Source organism: Mus caroli, chromosome 1 (genome assembly GCF_900094665.2).
Source record: "Mus caroli chromosome 1, CAROLI_EIJ_v1.1, whole genome shotgun sequence".
Lineage (NCBI taxonomy): Eukaryota > Metazoa > Chordata > Mammalia > Rodentia > Muridae > Mus > Mus caroli.
In genome coordinates this window covers 79814551-79821329 of record NC_034570.1, presented here as the reverse complement: position 1 = coordinate 79821329, position 6779 = coordinate 79814551, and the positions used below count along the sequence as shown (strand labels likewise).

Here is a 6779-nt window from a genome sequence, read left to right as displayed (position 1 = left end):
ATGGTTGTGAGCCACCATGTGGTTGCTGGGATTTGAACTCTGGACCTTCGGAAGAGCAGTCGGGTGCTCTTACCCACTGAGCCATCTCACCAGCCCCCTCTCTGCTTTTCCTAATCAGATGGCTCTCAATACTATGATGAATAATTTTGTTGTTATTTTATTTATTTACATTTTCAAATGTTATTTCCCTTCCCAGTTAAACCTTCATCCCCCTACCCCCTCCATCCCCGCTGCTTCTATGAAGGTGCTCACCCACTCACCCAGCCCCTCCCACCTCAGCGCCCTAGCATTCCCCTACACTGGGTCATTGAGCTGCCCAAGGGGCTCCCCTCCCACTGATGCCAGACAAGGTAATCCTCCAATAATAGACAGTGGAGTGATAACTAATCTTAACTGTATCTGTAATCAACTAAAACTAATGATGCTGGGCGTACTTTTGAGGGATTTTTCTTGATCAGCCACAAGACCAAGGGGCTCCCCTCCCACTGATGCCAGACAAGGTAATCCTCCAATACATAGACAGTGGAGTGATAACTAATCTTAACTGTATCTGTAATCAACTAAAACTAATGATGCTGGGCGTACTTTTGAGGGATTTTTCTTGATCAGATTATTTGAAGCAGGAAGGCCCACTCTGAATGTGGCACCTTCTGGTGCCACATGAGCACAGGGAAGGAGGAAAGGCTGCCCTTTGCCTGCCTGCTTTCACTCTCACAGGTGAGTTCTTCTACCCTGCTGCTGCAGCATCCCTTCACTGATACTAGACTCAACTTCTTCAGGATTCCAGTGCAGCCTAAAGATCAGCAGCTCTCCAGGGCCAGATTGAGACTGAGACATCCAGCCTCGTGGACTGAACTACTGGGTTCTCAGCCTCTCCAGGGTGAGAAAGTCATTGTTGGACTTCCTGGATTTAATGCTGTAGGTCAACCTAATAAATTCCCTTTTATCTCCCCGAAATTTTTTCAATAATTTGAAAAAATTATTCTTCTTCCTGTCCTCAATCTTCCTCATTCTGTTCCATTACTAACTCCCACCCCTTTCGATCATCATTGTAAGTCCCCTTTTAAAAAAGAGCATGGCCCATTGGACTTGCAAACTTTATATGCCCCAGTACAGAGGAACACCAGGGCCAAAAAGTGGGAGTGGGTGGGAGGAAGGGTATGGGGGACTTTTGGGATAGCATTGGAAATGTAAATGAGGAAAATACCTAATTAAAAAAAAAAAAAACAGAGCATGTTCTTATACACAGAAACAGGTATGGAATGAGCTTGGACATCTTCCAAAAAGTTGTCAAGTTTCCAAAGCACAAATTAAGGCTCTCTGGCCACTGCTGTTACAGCAAAGCTTTGCATTCAGTTACACAAGAGCCATGGTTTGCAGTGTTCCATCAACTCCCAAGCAGATGATCCTGAGAGCCCTTGCATATGGCTACCTCCTTCACAGCTATGCCATGATGTACATATTATCACAACAATACTGCCATCACTTAACCTAAAAACTAAGTCCTGAAGAGACTGAGACTAAAACTCCAAAGAATTCCTCCAGGCCCAGAACAACTTGAACACAAAATTTTGTCTCAAAGAACATGCTAACTATTAAAGATGACTTTAATAAAATGTAATATTGTTATCAACATTTTCTCTACTGCTTTAAATATGCAAGTATTTCTTTTTGTCCTCCTTTTAATGAAAAAATAAAAATGTATCAGTCTAGGGCTGAAGAGATGGCTCAGTGGTTAAGAGCACCAACTGCTCTTCCAAAGGTCCTGAGTTCAATTCCCAGCAACCACATGGTGGCTCAGAACCATCCGTAATGAGATCTGACGCCCTCTTCTGGTGCATCTGAAGACAGCTACTGTGTACTTAAGACATAATAATAAATAAATCTTTAAAAAAAATGTATCAGTCTAGAGCTGGTTGTGAAGGCACATACCTATAATCCCAGCTGAGGGAGGCAGAGGCCAACCTGGTATGCATAGCAAGTTCTAAGCTAGCTAAAGCTATATAGCCAGACCTTGTCTCAAAATAAATTAATTAACAGAACCCCACCCCACCCCCCCAAAAAAGAAAAAACCCATCTCATCCAAGGAAAAACTACAGTGCCATCAACATGGCTAAGTTGCATAATAATCTCACTCTTGAGCCCATGTTTTCAAAAGAGGAATGACTACACAGGGCCTATCAAAAATTGTACACAGAACACATGGAAATCTTTGTAAAACTCACCAAATCTGAATATGTCTTACCTCAATGTCCAGAGTTAAGAAAACAGATCATTTGAGACAACTCTTCCGCTACAATCTGCTAACTGAAAGAGACTCTGGCCCAGGGAGATGGCTATGTCAGTTAACACATTTGCTATGCAGCATTAAGACCTGACTCTGGATCTTCAGCATCCACACAAAGTCAGGTACAATGGAGACACTTGTAATCTAGCCAATCTGGACAAATGGTGAGTTTTAGGTTTACTAAGATCCTGTCTCAAACCTGTCTCAAACAATTCTGGAAGCTATCTAATCTCAACCTCTGACCTTCACATGCACATAAACACATGTAAAAATGAATCCATACCTATGTACATGGCACATACCAAAACATCTCCAGCCAGTAAAAGAAGTATAATAAGTAAAATCTGTGGCTATTGTTACATAAATGTACTACTTTTATTAGTAATTCCTAGGCTTTACATTTTAAAAAAAAAAAAAACCTAGGTATGTGAACTGGAGAGATGGCTCAGCAGGTAAAAGCACCTGTTGCCATGCTCACAAACTTGACTTCAAACATAGTGGGAAAAGTATTTCCTTCCTCTGACCTACACACACTCATTTTGGTACACACACATGCACACACAGACTAAATGTTAAAAGGGTTTAATAAATCTATCTATGGAGGGAGGGCTATAATAATTTGTTTGTTTTTTGGGATAGTGTCTCATTGTGCAGCTCTAGCTGTCCTAGAACTCACTATGTAGACCAGGTTGGCCTCAGCTGACCTGACAGCTTCTGCCTCCCAAATGCTGGGATTAAAGGCAAAGTATCACTACACCTAGCTATAAAATATTTTAATTGAAAACTGTAAGTCAACAAACATATAACATTAGAAAAAAATGTTCCACTAGGAAAAATTGCCATAAACTGGGCACAGTGGCACATGCTTCTTAACTCCAGCAGTTATGGAGCAAAGGCAAGAATCTCACTCATGAGCACCAGGCCACTCGGCAATTCTACATAGTAGTTCAAGGCCATGTGATCTTATCTTCAAAAAACAAACAAACAAACAAACACAGGAAGGGATCAGGAACTATGAAGTCTCTAATGGCACACATCTGTAACCACAGCATTTGGAGTCAGGAGGAGTAGGAGTTCAAAGCCAGTCTCAGCTGCATAACAAATTTGAAGCCAGCCTACATGAGACCTATCTCCCAAAAAAGTTTAAAGCCAAGTATGGTAGTACACGCCTATAATACCAACACTCAGGTCAGGAAGCAGAGAGGATTGTAAATTCAAAGGTTATACAGTTAAGACCCTGTTTCACACATATACATAAACAGACATATACACACAGTTTACTTAAGGAGCAAAGGATGTAGTTCAATAATGAATCATGGGGCTGGAGAGATGGCTCAGCAGTTAAGAGCACTGACTGCTCTTCCGAAAGTGCTGAGTTCAAATCTCAGCAACCACATGGTGGCTCACAACCATCCATAATGAGATCTGACACCCTCTTCTGGAGTGTCTGAAGACAGCTACAGTGTACTTACATATAATAATAAATAAATCTCTGGGTTGGAGCGAACGGGGGTTCTAAGTTCAATTCCCAGCAACCACATGATGGCTCACAACCATCTGTACAGCTACAGTGTACTAATATACATTAAATAAATAAATAAATCTTTAAAAAATATATAATAATAAATCATGGCTTAGACATACCCAATGCCCTGGGTTAGACACCTAACACCATACTAAAAACACTAAGTTTACTTCTAAATTTCCTAATAATTTAGATATATGTAATTTCTAAAATCTATACTATGTCACTCATCTTCCCCAACAGCTAAGTACTATTACTCTTTATTCTTGCTTCTTTTGTTTTTGGGAGGGGTAAGGGGTGGGAGGGGAGTGCGAGGGGGGGCGGCAATGAGGGATATCTCACTACATAGTCTTGGTTGGCTCTGCAATAATGTGAATATCATCTATAAATTCTGAATGCAGCTTCATGAGCTTAATACTGTTAAAAAGTATCAACAATTAAAATGTATAAAAGCAATAACAATTTTTCCACAAACCAAAGGTCACCTGTTTATGTAACTTTGCTAAATTTCTAGCCTGGGCTTCCCCACCCCCAAATCTAGAACTTTTGTTAAAAGACTTAACTGGGGCTAACAAAAACGGCTCATCCAGAAAAGGTGCTTGTTGCCAAGCCTGACAACCTATGTTCAATAATCCCTGGACATAGTATGGTTGAAGAAGAGAACCAATCCCGAAAGTCATCCTCTGACCTCTACACAAGTGGCATGGCATTTACTCTCTCTCTCTCACACACACACACACAAACACTCACATACATATACAACATAATAAATGTAATTTTTAAAAAAAAAAAGGAAAGAAAGAATGTGAACTGGGAGGTTCCAACACTGATGCAAGGTAAGAATTACTAGGCCTCAATCTCCAAAATAAAATGCATAAGGTACATCTTCAAGACATTTAAGTTTAGCACGACATATAAAAATTATACTAGAATGCTAGAACAGAAAAATATCTAGAAGTTCCTACTGGATCTACCTTAGAAGAACTACCACTATACACTCTGAGATCTGCCAGTCTTGGGGGCAAACACAGACTGTCAGCTCGCTGTACTTTTGCTTCTAGAGCCCAACCTTTGCCACAACTAGATGAAACAAAGATGGAAGCCAAAGGAAACGCAATCCATCCTATCTCCTTCATAGAAGCTGGGACGCTGAGCTAGTCATCAGTGTGCTTAAGTTTATCTGCAACCCCAGGGGTGAAGCAGCCATTTTCTTCTACATGTTTATTAAAGCACAAAAGTCCTGACGACAGAAACTCTACTACAACAGAACAGAAAAAGAGGATGCTTACAACCAGTTGGGATAAAGTACATGCTAGACATCATGACTCCTGGTCCAAGTCCCTGATGAAGCAACATCTCTTGAAAATACCTTGGCCTCTCAAAACATTTGCCCTCAAAACATTGTTCATCCCACTCCTTGTCATCCAAAACACTACAGCAGTTTATAACACCAAGTCACACTTCAACCAATCCAGAATGGGTATGTTATTCTGATTCATAAAGGATCTGAAAGGTACCAGAAATTTCCTTTCACTATCTGTAACCTCAGAAAAAATAATGGAACAAATAAAAAATTGAACCCTAAAAGCGAAAGTGAACTGTACTATTTGGGACTAGATAAAATTCACTTACCTAGCACCCACGAGGCACTGGCCTGGATCCTTAGGGCACAGGGGACTACTGTCATAAACATACATTCTGTGCTTCCCTTCAACCTTACCTGTTCAAAAGTTCTGCTATCTCACAGCAAGAGGTTTCAGCAAATGTGTTCAGGTCTTTTTAACACTGTGAATAATAAAAAATATCAATGTAAGTCATCTAGCAGTCTCAGTAAACTTTACAAGAAAAAGTTTTTCTCATGAATGTATTTTATAGGAAATAGTTTCCAAGCCTGATTAAAATACTAGAAGCATCTGGTATGTTTGTGAATCAGATCCTCTGCCCACAGTGTGCCTGGAGTACTTATGAGACTAAGAAAGAGAGGGTTCCTAGACAGTACAGCAAGACTCAGAAAACAACTAAAGGCAACAACAAACTAGTCTCTGTCACATCTAGAGGATCTCACCAATTCTACAGAAAGATGGAAAAAGTACAGAACTAAGTCCTAAGTGGTTTCGGTGACAATGACGAACACAACTTCCAAACTCAAAAAAGTGATGACTTGAGGTTTCCCTTCAAAAACTGCTTTATAGGGTTCTGGTACTAACCTTTAAAGCATTATCTGATGGCAGGAAGGGAAAAAACAACATCACAACAATGTGAGTCCTATGCAAATATCCGAGCCCCCAGAATCTTTCTGGTGTAAAATGTCTAACAAAAAAAGTCTTCAGATGTGGCTTCAGGGGCTAAATCACAACCTGCTTGGTTTTGAGACAGGGTCTCAACTACGTAGTCCTGGCAACTCATAGAAATCCACCTACCTCTGCCTCCTAAATAACTGATATATCACTTCAGCCTGGACTATAGCTGCTTAGAACCTCAATGACCCACAAGTGAATCTGTGTTTACACAAAGTGTTCTGCAGCACAACGTCAAGTAGTTTCTTGGCTAAAATGATGACAAGAACACTGTCTAAGAAAGAGCAAGCATGTTGGCACATACCTGTAATCCCAGCAGAGGCAGGAGGGCCATGCACTGAGGCTTGCCTGGACTACACAGCAAAAGCTTGTCTCAAAGGGTTAGAAAAAGGGCTCAGTGGTTAAGAGCACTGGCTGCTTTTCCAGAGGACCCAGATTCAATTCCCAGCACCCACATGTCTCCAGGCACCGTTTCTAGCCTCTACAGGCACCAGGCATACACATGATATACAGAAATACATGCAAACAAGGCACCAATACACACATAAAATAAACAGTAAATTTTTAGTTAAAGCCGGGCGTGGTGGCGCACGCCTTTAATCCCAGCACTTGGGAGGCAGAGGCAGGCGGATTTCTGAGTTCGAGGCCAGCCTGGTCTACAGAGTGAGTT

At 41.0% G+C, this 6779-nt stretch overlaps 1 protein-coding gene across 5 annotated transcripts in view; it reads right to left on the bottom strand.

Moving 5' to 3' along the window:
* Positions 1-6779, bottom strand: part of Gigyf2 (GRB10 interacting GYF protein 2) — a 129153-nt gene that overhangs the window by 116427 nt on the left and 5947 nt on the right. For all 5 annotated transcript variants that reach the window (XM_029478478.1, XM_021170952.2, XM_029478474.1 and 2 more), the window contains exon 2: positions 5533-5597. The gene's annotated coding sequence lies outside the window, so the exon portion shown is untranslated. The remainder of the gene's footprint in view (positions 1-5532; positions 5598-6779) is intronic.